Source organism: Condylura cristata, unplaced genomic scaffold, assembly GCF_000260355.1.
Source record: "Condylura cristata isolate star-nosed mole 26May11 unplaced genomic scaffold, ConCri1.0 scaffold00030, whole genome shotgun sequence".
NCBI lineage: Eukaryota > Metazoa > Chordata > Mammalia > Eulipotyphla > Talpidae > Condylura > Condylura cristata.
This window is the reverse complement of record NW_004567131.1, coordinates 17,965,094-17,980,939: the sequence shown is the minus strand read 5'-3', so window position 1 is coordinate 17,980,939 and position 15,846 is coordinate 17,965,094. Positions and strand designations below refer to the sequence as shown.

The 15,846-nt window shown below is 41.0% G+C and overlaps 1 protein-coding gene across 2 annotated transcripts in view; it reads left to right on the top strand.

The window, feature by feature from the left end:
• Nucleotides 1–2,089: 2,089 nt before the first annotated feature.
• BEND7 (BEN domain containing 7) overlaps nucleotides 2,090–15,846 on the top strand; it is a 69,290-nt gene continuing 55,533 nt past the window's right edge. Inside the window, exon 1 of one of the 2 annotated variants that reach the window (XM_012731232.1) lies at nucleotides 2,090–2,191. The gene's annotated coding sequence lies outside the window, so the exon portion shown is untranslated. The remainder of the gene's footprint in view (nucleotides 2,192–15,846) is intronic. The other variant, XM_012731233.1, reaches the window with a different exon arrangement.

Below are 15,846 nucleotides of genomic sequence, written 5' to 3'. Positions count from 1 at the left end.
GTCCCGGCTTCCGGGACCCCCAAAGTCCCCACCCGTGGGGGGCCGCGGCCGCACACGCCGGGCGGCGAGGAAAGTTGTTCGGGGGAGGCTGGAGGTTATTCAACGTAAACAAGTCGGAGGGCACGTCAGGAAATTAGCAAACAATGACACTTGGGGAGCGGACAGCCTTCTTTGGTATTCCACTCCTGTGGCTAGGTTGGGGGGTGGGGGAGCACTGGCTCTCCATCAGGCCGTGCGGACGCGGAGCCCGACCAATGGCTGTGGGGTCAGGTTCTTCCCCCCCTCCGAAGAGAAGGGGGAAAGGTGGTGCCGGTTCTTTTAAGAACGAGAAAGGAGCTCTTAGGTGGACAAGCCCAAATAAGAATTGTTGGCATGCAACATCTTTCTAGAGACGTGATCGGGGTTGGAAAGGTGTTTTAGAACACATCGCTTATCAGTCAGATAAGTATCATTAAAAAAAAAAATCCAGTCAGCTCTTCAGGATTTAACAGGTGTGCACCGTAGTCTTTGGGATTGGGTTTATTTTATCAGGGGAGGAGAAAGTTGGATAGTCTTCTCTGTTCAATTACTTGTTAGAGCCCTTATTTTCCTGACTTGACTTTGAAAAAAAGATGGGAATGTAAAGGCAGATAGAAAAATGTCTATCAGAATGCACTGGTCGCCTTAAATTAGAGAGAGGTGACTTTTTTTTCCCCCCTGTAAAAATCCCAAGTTCTGATAAGGAGTTTAGAACCACCCAATCTAAATATCTTCTTTGAAGCAATTTGAGGTCAACAGCAAACCACAGAACCTGTCCACTTTTCCTGATGGTTTTATCTAGCATTGCCATCAGAGTTGAGAGCAAGCCTAGTGTTTTAACAACCTGAAGAAGTCACATGAAGCTGATGAAAATGAGAAGGCAATACCAAGTAATAGAGCTGCTAAGCTAAGCTACACTGATGTAGATTTGGTAAAGATTGCTTTCAGTTGGTTTGAAAATGGTTTGCTAATAGACATTTTTAATATTGGCTATTCCTGTCTGTTTCCTCTGATTTAGTTTGGTTACTGTTTAATGAAAGAGGCCTGAAATAGTTTTATGTATTCAAAATATTTGGCTCTTCCCTCCTTCTATGTAAATTTTTCCCAGCAGTGTTGATTGCGCTGTCATCTGTACTTTAGAAGTCACTCCATATGTGACTGGTCTGTTAGTGTATCTGATTTATTCAGGATTGTGGATTGCCTTCTTACTTATGACCTCAGGAAGTTTGCTGCTCTATCTTGATAGTGAGAGTTGTGTTGTAGACCTTGTCCTGTGAGCCCAAGACCAAAAAAAAAAAAAAGAAATGAAAAAGCTGTTGGGAAGAAAACCTGCACAATCCTACATTTAGAAACACAACATTGACAAAGCATGGTAGCCTATATTAGGAGCGTATAAGAACATATTTTAAAGTTTATCTAACAGCAATTTTTTCTTTCTCCTGAAAAAAAAAGTATGGGTCTGATTCACGTCCCCCCCACCCCCCTCTGCTTAGCCGGTGCATTTTAGAAAATAAACAGTCACAACATATTAAAGTACAGCAGCTAGTGCAAAAGATGTACTTGTGTGAAAGGTGAGAACTTGCTTCCTTATCCAAATTATGTCATATTTGAAATGACAGATTAGTATTTTTCATATGTGCTTCCCTGTAAGCTACTTAAAGATTGGGATCTTTCTGGGTAAACTGACATAACAGAGTTCCAGGTAATTCTAAAGTTTACTATCTATATACTTATGAAAATGGGTTGTGGAGATAAATTTGGAATCCTCCCCTGGCCTGTGATTTTCTTTTTCTCATCAATATATTTGTCATTTGAAAGATAAGAAACCTACTAATTGGAACCAGTTGCCAAATTTACTGTGAAACTGTGATAAAGCAAAGCTGTTTTCTGAAGTCAAAGTAATATTTCAAGTTTGTATACTTCCTCAGAGTAAACAAAGTTATATGTATTGACTACCAACCCTGTGATTGATCAGTTCTTATTGAAATATCAATTACATATACTATACATAAGGAAATTTTAGGTCTTATTGCTTATTCATATCTTGCAGGTCTTTAGAATTCTAATTTTCGGTTGTTTTCTCATCCAGATTATCACCATGAGGTATATAAGAGCTCAGAATTCAGCAACGATGTTAATGGGGAGGCCAAAGAGACACAACCCATTTTTTTAGGTAGGTTCCTATGTCAATTAATTTCTCAGCAAAACATTGTGACCATTTGCAATTAGGGGGAAAAAAATAAGATTGTGCCAGAACGGGAAATGTCTGCCATTGCTTAATGTATGACATTCTTTTCAAGACCTTTTATTTTACAGATTGCCAATATATCCCTTATTAACATTGCTAAAAGTTGTAATTTCAGACATAAATGTTTATTAGTGTCTACACACAGTGCTAATTATCACTCACTCCCAGAGCCAGATGCTGACTGTGCAGTTTTGTCGCTCTGCGCTCACCCCATTTACATTGCATATTCGCTGGCATGCTTCACTGGCAATAGTTTGTGTAATTGGGGTATTACATCTTTGACATCTGGATAACAGAAATTCAATTTCCAGGAAGCTGCTATTTGTTTGGTTTGCTTCTGCCTTGGGTGGGATAGAGGATTAATGTGCTGTCTTATTATAATGTCCCTTCACCTCTGTGGCCTGGTTGCTAATCCTGCCATGACAAAATTAAATTAAATCTAGTCAAAAACCGTACAGAAAATAAAAGTGTGATTGTCTGCCTAACCACCTCTTGATAGTACTAGTTATCACTGAGCAACTCCTCATTTTCCTGGCTTTGTGTTCATTTCATACCCAGAGTTTTGGTCAGAGAGAATAGCCATGCTTTGCTCTTACATCCTCATTCCCAACTTACCTTGGGGACAAGGAGAGCAAAAGCAGCTTCTTTAATGCCTTCCAAGAAGTATGATTGCATGCAGGAGAAGTAGGTGGCCCAAAATGTGGTCACTCTTGCCATGTATAGTTTTTGGTACATATAACCTTATGAAGGATCTTGCATTAATTGCATGTGCAATTAATTTTTTGCAGACCATGAGCCCAAAATGAACTGATTTAGAATTTTGTCACTAGGAGTAGTGGTATTTGGCTTCTGTCTCACCCATCCTCAGCACCTGTGCAACCCCTTGTAGTCGCGGGAGAGAGCTGAATGCTATATAAAGATGCAGAGAATGAGAAAGTTTGGGCGGGAGTGATTTAAGAGAGCCAGAATTCCATACCCCTGGGGAGGTTTGGCAGTGCTTAAGGAAGCAAGGTTGCTGCTCAGATCACGGTTAGTAAATTAAAACAACATGAGAGCCAATGTGTAGAGTTCTGTCACTAGCAGCTCTTTCTGGCTTTGGGGAGAAAGAGTGGGATGCAAAGGACTCTGAGAACAGAGGTAAAAGAGGAGGGAAATTATAGCCTTTCTCACACAAGCAGTTGTTGAAGCCACATGGATCTTTCCATCAAGGAGAGGATATTACAGAAGCCAGTGCTACTCGCAGCACCTCTTAAGAGAACTAAAACCGAAGGGTTAATAGTCGAATGAAATGATATGACCCACGAGGAGGATATTCTTGGATTGTGCCCCTTTTAGTTTCTTACACTTAATTGAAATTCTGTATTTTCAGTTTCCTAAACTTGATAAGCTGGAATTCTGTATCTGTGTACCACTCAGTTTAGCTATTTGAAATGAAGAATTTGCCGTCTAGTAGAAAATTTACATTTATCATAAAAGCGGAACATGGTGTCCTTGATTTAGTTGTTCTCCAACAAAGCAGTTTTCTGCTGTGAACTTGGAAGATGGTAAGTAAGGACACCAAGACGGTAGGTTATGCTGGATACCAGAAGGGGGATGAAATAGGAAAACACACTTGACAGGGACAGATGGCGTTGCTTCCCTTTTCCCAGACTGAATTCAGGAGTAAGAGACTATCCATGAAAACCCAGGCTTGGGATAAGCTTGTGAAATGACTGGTCAAGGCTTAGCCATCAAGAGGCAAAAGATGGAACAGTGTGAAATGTGATCTTTTGCTCACTCTGGGGAAAGTATAATGTGGTTTCCAAATAAAATTTATTTTGTGATCTCTGGATCAATTTTAAAAAATTAATGGAGAACAAGTGATTACACAAACATAATTGCTAGAGCAGTTGGGAATAGTTACTGAAAACAGATGAAATTAAGAATTTTGTTGTTGACAATTCATAAAGTGGACATTTTTTAGTTTATAATACTCTTGTCAAAACATAGATTTAAATCATGTTTGTATTATAAGTTGCTCAAGTCTGTCCAAAATAGTACTTACTATGGTGTGGAATTCTGTGTGATTTATGGCATCCAAGGGAGTTGGTGAGCAAAATACCAAAACTGTTTCACCTTTAATGCATGTTATAGGATGTATTATAACACCTAGGACGTTGTACAGGATTGTCTGTGTTCAAATAGAAGTTGTTGCTTTGATTGTGCCTAAACCTACAAGATTAAAATTCATGTCTCAGGAAGGAAAAGGTGCTCTAGAATTTGGCTGAGGTTCCCACATCTGTTTCTCTGGAGTATTTTCAGACTTGTCTGGTGTGGCACATCCAACATGATAGGGTAGCTCAATAGTGTGAACGACTTGGCTGCAAGCTTGGGGAGTTACACACATTTTTAATTTAACAGGTTCAGAAGAGGTTCATTGCATTGACTCTCTCAAGCTGGCTGCAATGGGATCACAATAACAACTTGAACAGTATTAAATGAAAAACAATTTTTGTAGAATCAGTAGGTGTTTTTTGTTTGTTTCCTTCCTTTTTGAGAAAATGAACTTAGCACTTCCCTGGAATGGGAGTGGGGTGGGGGTTAATCAGAAAAATAGACAGGACTAGAACTCTACTCTCAGGGATTAAGGTCTAGCTGGGAAAACAGGACAAATTCACAAACTGGGAGGGTGAATATCTGTAGTCATAACAGCCACAGTTGTTTGAGCACTTGCTGTGTGCACACCACTGAGCTGAGTACTTCACACTTCCTCTCACAGCAGACCTGCGGGCACCATTGTCATCCTGTTTTATAGAGGAGTATAGAGATAGTGGTCTGCCAGAGGTCGGCAAGTAGCAAGTGCCATAGCTGGGATCCCAGTGCAGCCATCTGAGACAAAGTTAATTAAATGACAAATCGTTAGGTCAGGCGAGAAAGAGCAGAATTAGAAGGGAAAGATAAAATGTGGAGTAGAGGGGCGAGCTCTAGGAAGACCTTGCACTGTGGGAGAGATTCGGACAGACGGAATCTGCAGGGGGTTCTAGGTGGAGGGGTGCTGTGCCCCATGGCAGGGGGTGAGAGTCATCATGGCCTCACTTAAAGAGAGGGCTGCGCTTGATAATTTAGAAAGTGCTTTCACATCTGTCATCTCCTAGTGCTTTCATAGTATCCTTGTGAGGTAGTTGGGGTGGGTGTTGTTATCCCCGTTACCCAGATGAGTAACTGAAGGTCAGGGTTAAGGGACTCGCTCATAAATAGAAGAACCTGTCCAAAGATCTTTTCTCTCTATTGTGTTGAGGCAAATTCAAGTATCATCCAGGAGAGTCTAGCTATGGTGTGGCACTTTTAGAAAGTATCTTAATGAGATGACTAACTTATTATTCACCACCATAATACAGGCATTAATAAAATTTCATTAATTTTTTTTTCATTATCTACTATTATAGCATATAATTTTGAAATGTTCATTTTCAGTATCATGTACCTGTTCACTCAACAACTGTCTGTTGACCTCCAGTTATGTGCCAGGCCCCATTTGAGTTGTTCTTTTTAGAACATTCAGTTCAGTTACACAACTTCCAGGAGATGAGGAGCAAGATGTAGCAGCCATATCATTTGAACAGAGTGGAGATCTTTGAATTTTGTAATCTCTTTTCTCCAACTTTTTTTGATGGTAGCTGCCCTCACCAGGGTCCCTAGAATATACCCCCAAATTGAAAAATTCATACCTACTAAAAGAGTTAGCCCCCCATCACAGTATAATTCTCCCCCATGAAAAGTAGGTGTTCCATATATAAAATGGGGGGAGGGGATAGTTTTTTATCTGGAGTTAAATGGCTGTCCCTGTTCTTCTTAATAGTTTTTACCAAACCTGTGACTGGAGCTCCGCGAGGGAAAAGCAGTCTCAAATAAAATAAAGGACCAAGTTGTTGAGGTCAGCAATGTGACCAGTAAGAGTAGGAGCCATTTCTGGAGAGCTTGTTGTGTCCCAGACACTGCACTAAGAACCTTGTATGTTATCCTGTTTCTGTCCTAAGAAAGCTTTTATTATTACAACTTTACAGATGAGTAATCTGAGGAGTTTACAAATTAAAACTCAGTGACAACCGAATACAAACCATGGTTTACCATGCCCTCAAAACCATCTGCCAGAGTTCAGCAAGTAGCTTTGTTCAGTGCACCCCCATGTGGAACCCCAGTATGCGTAGCAGGTGGGAGGGGAGGGAGGCTTCTAGAAGTAGATGGAGGAGACAGACCCCGTGTGCCTTGTACCATGTTCCAAATCCTGTGTTTTCACACCTCTGGGGTCTCTGTTGAACTTCTAAAGTGCCCTCATCACGATATAAAGACCTCCGGTCTAGATGGTTTCTAGGTTTCATACAGCACTAAAAGCATAGCTGTAAGTCCAGAAATGATTTCAAAAATAATTACAAGCAAAGTCAACGTTGAGAAGGCCTCTTAAGGAAACTTGAGCACTGACGCTTCTTTGAATATAAGTGAACATTTAAGTCTGTTTCTGTAGCGTAGTCATTCATGCATACAGCTTTCTGCTTAGTTTCAGAGGCACCGTCTCACGCTTTCATTAATCATTTAGTTCATACCACCACTATGCCAGATGTAACTTAGGTGTTATGATTCCCGTATTGCACCTCATTTAACCCTACACCAATTCTGAGAACCTATTATTGCTTCCCTATTTAGACGTGGAGGGAGGGGGGAGTCTTTGGAAATGCCAGTTTGCCTAAGGTCGTGCAGCTTGTAGATAAGAGCCCAGATTTGGACTTGGCCACCCACATTCTGTCTGTTTTGCTGCGCCTCTGAGGAAGCCCGTCTCCCTCCTCGCTTTGCTGCCTGCTGTGTTTCTAGCTTACCTTTCCCCCTCATCTCTCTCCTCTTGTCTCCTCTTGTCTCCTCTTGTCCTACAAACATTTGCTTGTGTCACTCTGGTTCTTCTTCCTGCCTTCCTAGTCTGGCCTCAGTTCCTCTCCCCATTCTTTCTTCCATTCTTTTCTACAGGTTGTCCCGCATTTCCGCACTCCATCTATTATAATCCTGTCTCTCCTGTTAGGTTCTAAAGCACAATTCAAATATTCCCTGGGCTTGGAAGTCCTCCACTTATAGGGGAGACTAGGGAGAAGTCAGAAAACCTTGGCTTGACTCTCAGCTTAACAATAGCTTGAACAAAACTCCTGAGAGTTTTCTTTATCTTCACTAATGAAATAATCATGTTGGCCCTAAATATGCCCCTTCAGCAGATTCCAGACAACATTCCCTATCTGGTAAAACACTTTTTCAAAAGTTGAAAAGGCTGTGTTTTTATTTTTTATTATCCCCTTCACCCACTCCTTCTGAGTTAGATGTTATCTTTTCTTCTGAACACCTTAGCACTAAATAATAACGTCACTCTTCTCTGGTGCTTACCGTGTACTACTTAATACTTATTTTTGTGCCTGCCATTACTGTGCTCCAGGTCACCCTGCAAACTATTCCCAAGCCACCCCAAACCTGAACAGTTACCACATTGAATTGTGGTTGTTTCGCACCATTTCCCATAATGTAAATTCTGAGACCTCACAGCAAATGTAACCTGACTTCCTGATTTTATGCTGGGAATGATTGCCTTTCACTTAGCACACCTGGTATTAGCCACCATTGTTGGTACTCAAGTCATTGTTATTTAAGTGCATGAATATGTTGGATGCTGTTGTCCAGGATCCTGACTTTGTTGATTGTGCCAACAGCCAAACTAAAATATGCCTCATTTAACTGGAAGAAGCTGTGGGAATGCTCTGAATCGGTGCTGAAATTTGGTATTTCTGATGTTGACTTGTGAGGTATAAAGTGAAATCTTGGGCAGCCAGCTCTACATTGAAAACCCAAATGAAAGTATGACGTGTTCTGCTGCTTCCCAATTCTGCTGTGACGTTAGCGCCTGATAGAGGTGCTCATGGCGACAGTGACATGCTTGGACACCGATTTTGGAAGTGTCTAGTACTCGGGTTCCATGTGAAGCAAGTTTCCCTGCCTAATTTAAGAAAATAGAGCCAGGTGTTAAGCCACTCCGGACGTTGGGGAACAGCAGGCTCCCACGCGCAGCTGCTGGGCAGTGCCTCTTCCCGAGAGCGGGGTCTGGGGAAGGGTGGCCCTTTCTGGGTCTCACAGAGGCCCTGTGTGGCACCACAGCGAGCCTGCAAAGTAACATGTGTGATGCGTTGTGATGTTTGGCTTCACCTACACTGATTATGACCAGATCATTAAAACAAAACCTCCACAAGGACAGAATCTAAAGGGATGTATTAACAATTTAGTTTCTCTGGTTCCCATGGGAATATGGATTTTTTACTTTTGGAAGAAAATAATATGACCATCTATAAGATAAAATAAAGATTTTGGAACAGTGTGTTTTGCATCTGTGTTAAAAATAGATGTAGGGACGTTTACACAGCAAGTCTGTTATTCTTCTAACAGATTTTGGAGGGAGCACTACCTGGAAATGAATATAATTGTGGGGGGCAAGGGCAAACTCCAAACTGCAATGATTTTTTCAGAGGATGCCTTTGGGTTCCTTAGAGGAAAGTGCACAGCGTGGGTCGCTCCCTGCCTGAACACCTTCTCTTAGGTGAGGACCAGCCTCCTACACCTGACCTGCATGCGCTGCCTGCCACCTGTCTGCTTTTCGAGCTCATGCCTAACACTGCCTTCCCCTCTCAGCATTAGCCATCACTCTCCTTCCTGCAGTGGGCCCTGCTTCCTATCTGTTAGGCCAGGCTCTTTCTTCCCATGTGACCCACATGCGCCCCTCTGATGGGAGCGCACACTTGTGCCCTTCCTGCCTCTCCTTGGCTTGGTCTCTTATCCCGAAGAACTCCAACTGGATGTTACCTCTTCCAGGCAGTCTTGTTGGGTTCTCTTCACATCAGTCCCTCCACAGAATCCTGCAGCGTCGGTCAGAGCTAAGGTGCTGCTAGCTTACCTCGTCCCTCCTGCTGGCTTGTAGCCACCTTCAGGATCATCTTTGTGTCCTTACCACCCAGTGTCATGCTCGTCTCACGACTCATGACCACAGATGCTTAGTGAATGAGAGGAGTCCAGTTTTAAATTGAAAGTAAAGGGGTGAAATCAGCCATTTTGAAACCTTATTGTTCAACTCTAAGCTCCTATTCTAGCTCTGTAATGTACATGTCTTTCACCTTCAAAGTAGCTAAGTGGACATCACCTCTCGGGGCAAAATACATCAACACTATAGTTGAATGTTTGTTTTTCATCATGTAGTTTTTCTTCTTCACTGAGTTAATGGCATGCCTCCCTTTTAAAGTTTAACTCTGAAACAGGATGCACCACTGGCCTTGTGTGTACATCCCTCCTCCCCCGGGTCCTGCAGAGTCAAGGGCAGATGTGCAGGCGCCTCTGGGACTGTCCCTCTGCCGGCCTCTGCCGGGAGTGACTGCTACCGCCTGATGACCTCTCCCAGCCTCGTCTCCTCTAGATTGTTCACCCCTGATTCTCAGCCTGCGTTCTTTACCTGTGTCGTTTTTCTAATACATAATATTTGGCACAGAATTGGCGCTCTTAACTTTTTGAATAGACAAATGAGCACGATGTGAAATCATGTTAAAAGGTCATTTCTTGGCAGATTATCATTTGACTCGAGCAGAGTCATTGTAGAGTGAAGACACTTTCTTGTGCTAGACTGTTGGCGCACTGTACGAGGTCTCCATCCCACCCTGTGAATGTTATATAAATATACATAAGTGTTGGTTGCACCCCATGTGGTCATTGTGATCTTCAAAAATGCACCCCCCCCCCAGCCCATATGTGATCTGGAGCATGGTCCTTAGGCCAAGGCTGTGGGTCATTTAGCTTTGAGCAGAAGAAACTGATCATATTACCACAGACAGGACACCCTTCTCAGGCGCTCACAGATGCCATATGAAGGGGAACAGGTGTGTGGTTCAACCTAGCTGCATCACCTCACAGAAAAGGGGGGCTCAAAGGACACATTCCAGTCACGGTCAGGTTGCCGCGCCTCCTTTTGTATACAAAGGATGGCTTATTTACATGCATGTTTGAACATATACTTTAAAATCATTAAGAAGTTTAGACAGATTTTCTTTCAGTATTCCAGACAATCCATATCCTTGTAAATAAAAATCCATAAAATTTTTTTTAGTATTGTGGTTTTTTTTTTTTTCCCCAGACATGTACAAATAGACTATGTTATTTGAGTTCCAAGGGCCTTACAGTGTTTTTTTAACTTGGAAATCAAATTTTATATCTGAAAGGTTAATGGCGAAAACTAATTATGCTATCTGGTAACCAAATGTGTGATGAGACATTTGTCTCTGTAATTAACAGCAAGGAACTTTTATAGTTTCATAAAATCAAACGCTACCTAGAGTCTTCTGTGAGCATTTGTTTGGACGAGGTGTCCAAAGCAGAGATGTTTATGGATGATATAAAGTGGAGCTGAAATGTAATGCAGGTGTCTGTGCATCTCACTGCATTTCTCATTGTTGAAATGGAAGCCAGAAGATTAATAACTTTACTTTGTCATGATAAAATAAGTAATGTGTTCTTGGAACAGTAGTATGGTACATAAGTTACTCAGTAATTCCAAGAATTTATTCTGTTCCAGGAATAATATCCTTAACAATTTATTTTTACAGAAAAAGTTGATGCAACATAATAGCCTATGAAGTTGCTTGTATGGCTAATGGAATTATATCTCAAATATGACTTTACACCTACATATAAAATGCAAAGAACCCCACAAAAATGCAAAGTTAAGGTACAACTTAAAAGTAAAAAGTCAGGAGATGCAGAAGTTAAGGTTCTTCTGTTAACATTAACTCATTCTCATTGCACATATATAATTTTTTCAATTACTCGCAAGACTTTAATGGGCACCTTCATGAGCACCATGTGAAATACGATGGAGAAAGAGTTCTGCAGGACGTTAGCGCTGGCAGTCTCTGTAAGTTGGCTGTTCCACTCTTTACCTCTGCTCTAGAAGGGAGAGCCTGGTGCCTGGAGCAGCATCAGTAGGCTGTGGCCAGATCTGATCTGCTTCCTTTTATTACTCTGGTCACTTTGGTCAACCAGTTTGTCTTCTCATTTGTCCAATAAGGGAGGCGCCTGTCCATCATTTTTGCTGAGCTAGAAAGAGGGGGATGGTGAGATAAGTTCCTTTGGGAAAGCTTTCCGATGGACACGTGATTGAGCAGAGCACCCATGGCCTCTGCTTGCTGCCCACATGTGCCACAGAAATGAGACAGTGTCTTTCACAGAAGTGACTACTGTTCGTTTACATCTTACACATTGGTAATGTTGGTTTTCAGCTCTCAACTGTCGCTTCCCATTATGAAGTGGTACAAGAACTTACTTATCTTGGTATTCATTTCCTAGATACTTACTGAGCAGCCATTAGTGCCAAGCTACAAGAATTCAAAATTCACTATGTGAGGACAGGGAGATGATAGATTTTAAAGTGAATGTAGAACAGGGCCTCATCCAACCTCTTAGCAAAGGACTGTCACCTGTGACACCTGTAGGAGAAGTGTGAGCGTGAACTAATGATTTGTGGAGATCAGGAATTACCCCTAAAGCACAGAGCCCTCTGGCTATCCATTACAGTCATCACTTAGATTTGGGTTTAGACATTCCAAAGAGAGGCAGGGGCACTGGTAGCTTTAAAACATTGCCCAGGAGGTTGCTGCCTTCTTTATAATTGGAAAGACATGGAAACAGTCCAAATGCCCAAAACTCATTGCCCAGGTGGTGCTAATGTGCAACCAGACCTGAGAGCCACCAGTTTAGAACAAGAAGGAGATGTGGCAAGAGCCAGCCAAAGCTAGAGAGATGAATAAGGGGCCCACACCAGAGGGTCTGGTAAGTTGTGGCAGGGGGTGGGTCTCAGCCCCCAAGCATTGTGTTCCATTGTGTATGTCTTGTAATCTGATTTGTATTTTGAAATACAATCTCTAAATTTGGGGTGGGATGTAGATTGGAGGGGAGCCACACTAAAGGCTTTTGACAGTTGCCCCACTAAATGGTAATGTACACAGGGGCACGGGAGGATGGTGGAGAGAAGTGGGAAGATGCAAAAGTAATTTGGAAGCTATAATAAGCAGGATTGATTGGCTGTGAGTGGGAGGGGAAAGAATTAAGATACAGGTTTCAAGGTTGGACATGAGTTGCTACTATTTCATAAGGGTCTGAGATGGTTGTTGTAAAATATACTTACTTCTGGACACGATTTTAAGATTTTGAAATGTCCAAGTGGGGTATGGGTCTGGAGCACCTTAGGGGAACAGGAGCTGGAGTCCTCAAAGGAAGGACAGGAGGCAGATCCAGAAAAAGTGTGGAGAGTTAGAAGACTGCTAAAAACTTGGACATTTACAGTGTTTTTTTCACACTAGTGGTTGTGACCTATAAATGGGTCATGGAATCAATTTGAGCAGATGGCCGAGACTAACCACAGTAGGCACAAAAGTAATGATCACACTCATAAGGACATGGATTAGGAGATGTCAAGTCCATTGCATGCAGGAAGGATAAATTCATGAAACTTGTTTCAGTTATGTGTATAGTGTGTGAGAGAGAAAGAGGGGAGAGAGGTGGGAATGTGTTTAGGTCATCATGAAAAGTATATTCCTTACTGTGAACCATGGTCAAAAATGTTTTGAAGCCACTGATTCAAGCTGTTATTGTTTTATCTTTTACATTTCCCACTAGTCTCACTGACCGGAGACTTGGGGTGACTGCCATTCTCCCTATACCTCTGGACCCAAACGTAACAGTTTCTTGAGATCCTTGGAAGAAAGTTCATGTGAATGAGATCCATTTTTCAATATCATTAATATAATTTACATTAAAGATGAAACTGTACAACAGCATGTGCCTTTAACTTGGAATATTTAAAAATTTTAAATGACTATAGGAAAATAATACAGCCAGTGTTTAACCACGCTCAGGCTGATCCAGGACATAGAATTATAAAGTTACTTCTCAGTAAAAAGGAAGATTTGCATATCTGTAGTAGGATCCTTGTAGAAGTTTCTGTATAGAAGGCCAGAGTGTGAGCATTTCAAATTCTGTTGAAAAGGATTGTCTTTTTCTAGACAGTAAATAAGAACATTTTATCTCCTGAATGAAAGCAAGATTTTGTGATACTACTCAAGAGACTTGGGTGCAGCTCTTAATCTACAATCTTGCTATATTTTTCCTATGCCTATTGTCAGCCTTTGAAGACTTTTGCTATATGATTCACAGACTCATGAACACAAATTCTTACTCCACTCTTTCCAAGTTTTAATCCTTTGCTTTTATAGAACTAATAGAATTCACTTGAACTAGTATCCAATTTAAAAGGAAATAGCTCAGCTGTATTCTTCCTTGGTTGAAATAGCTGGAATCCATAAAGAAGGCTTGGTGCAACGAACTCATTGTTCCCACCAGGTGTGTTAATATAACTAGATGGAGAAGCTACTACTTAGTAGGTCAAACAGCACATGACATGACAGCTTCCTAGACAGAAAGCTTGATTGTTCTATGAGTAGAGTTGTTTGAACGAGTAGAATAGTGAAGCTTTTAAGCCTTGGAATCTAATGGATCCAGGTAAATTTCTAGCCTCAGAATGTCCATTTTCTTCTGGGTAGAATGATATTATTTCAACCTCTTGTCCTCAGGATTAAACCTAGATGGAGTGCTTGCTAGAGGGTCTGGTGCATAATACATGCTGAATATATGTAACTTTAAAAAAATTATTTATGCATACAAGAACTGGGGTGTAGGACAGAGATATGGGAGTTAGAGGTTAGTGGTATGAGGGTGAGAGGACTCACCAGAGACAGTGAGGAGCAGAACAAGCACTACCAAATGCACTACTGAGGGGAGCAGTGAGTGAAATAGGAGAGAAACAGGAGAGGTCTGCTGCACCATGGGGGTCATCTCCCAGCTGGGGATGGAACTAATGCTTCAGTGGCTGGTGATAGCTTGGAATCACTGAGACTTTAACCCCTATGCCAGTAGGGAGGCCCCAATAAATGTAACTTTAATACTTCTCCCCCTACTTAATTCCTTGTATTGATTGTTTGAATTTGTTTGTTTATTTATTTTAGTACTTACTTTCAAAAATGCATAGCTTGTAATGAACTTCAAGAGAAAGTAATCTTAGGCATTTGCACCAGGGGTTGCAAAATCCACCACCCTCCAATACTTCCTTTCTTGATTTTTCTTTTGCTGCCATCTTTGGACACCTATCACATACTCCTGCCCTTTGGGTAGCACTACAGAAGATATTTCTGTGTCCAAAGCTGAAACCAGCTTTAGAATACCACTACGAAAACATTGCATGTAATTCTTCCAGATTATTTTTTATTACAAAAAGTAACCCACCCAATAAAGTAACCCATATTCATTTCAAAACTTTTTAAGTTAAAATTGTTGAAAACAATTTTAATTTTTCTTGTTTGAAACTTGAAAACAAGATAAAAAGTAAAATGTAAAAGATCCTCTCCCATCACACTCTCCAGTGTTAACCACTGTTCAAAATCGTGTAAAAAAGAAAAAAACCTCTCTGTTACAAAAAAGAAAAATGGAGCTATGATAGTTAAGGCTATGCAACATTTTCCCCTACAACAAATGTCCATTTATTACACACAAATCCAGTGCCTATTTTTTTGAGCCAGGTAGTTAACCCTCATTATCCAGTATTGAATAAAATAATCATGATCTCAGCTATCACGGAGTTGACAGTTTATCTTGTACATACCTCCAAATGAATATTAAAAGGCCTATTTCATTCCTTACAGAGAGGTGAAGATATACATAATTTCACTATACTGATACCCTATAACTCATTCATCTAATGCTCTATTGATAAATGGCTGGATTGTCCCCAACATTTCACTCTAAGAGGATGCCGCAGTGACTATCCTTGTACGTGTTCAGATTTTTCTGTAGGGTAAGTTCTTGTAAATGGAATTGCCAAATTTTCTTCCAAAAAATGTTCCTACCAGCAGCAGATGAGGGTGAGTGTGAGCCTACATCTTCACCAGAAATGGGTGACTTATAAACCTATACCTTTGCCAGATTAGGAGACAGTTTCATATTATTTAATTTTTGCTACATTAATTATAAAAGAGATTTGAAATATTTCTCTTGTGAGTTACATGTTCCATTGTTAGTATTTTTCTTCATCATTGACCATCCCACATATTTGGGGTTTTAACTCTTCAGCTCCATTTTTAAAAAACGTGGTGGCTTCTGACCTGATCTCTTGATGTTTGGAGTTACTCACTAAAGTAACATTATTTGGGCAACGCACTGTATTTATTGTAAAATAATCTGCCCTTTCAGACCTTGACTCCACTTGAGTCAATTTACTATTGCCACTTTGTTTTCCTTTCCCTCTCAGTCTTCCTTCAGTGTTGTTCCTTCTTTTTCTCTTCCCAAAGGTGCTCACGGAAATGTTGGCCATCTTTCATTGTCTGGTTCATATCTTCCATGAAGTTGGCCATAATCCTTCCAGTTTAAAATTACATCTTCTTAATTCCCAAAACACTTGTTCAACTTATGCAAAGCCCAAGGATTTATCATAT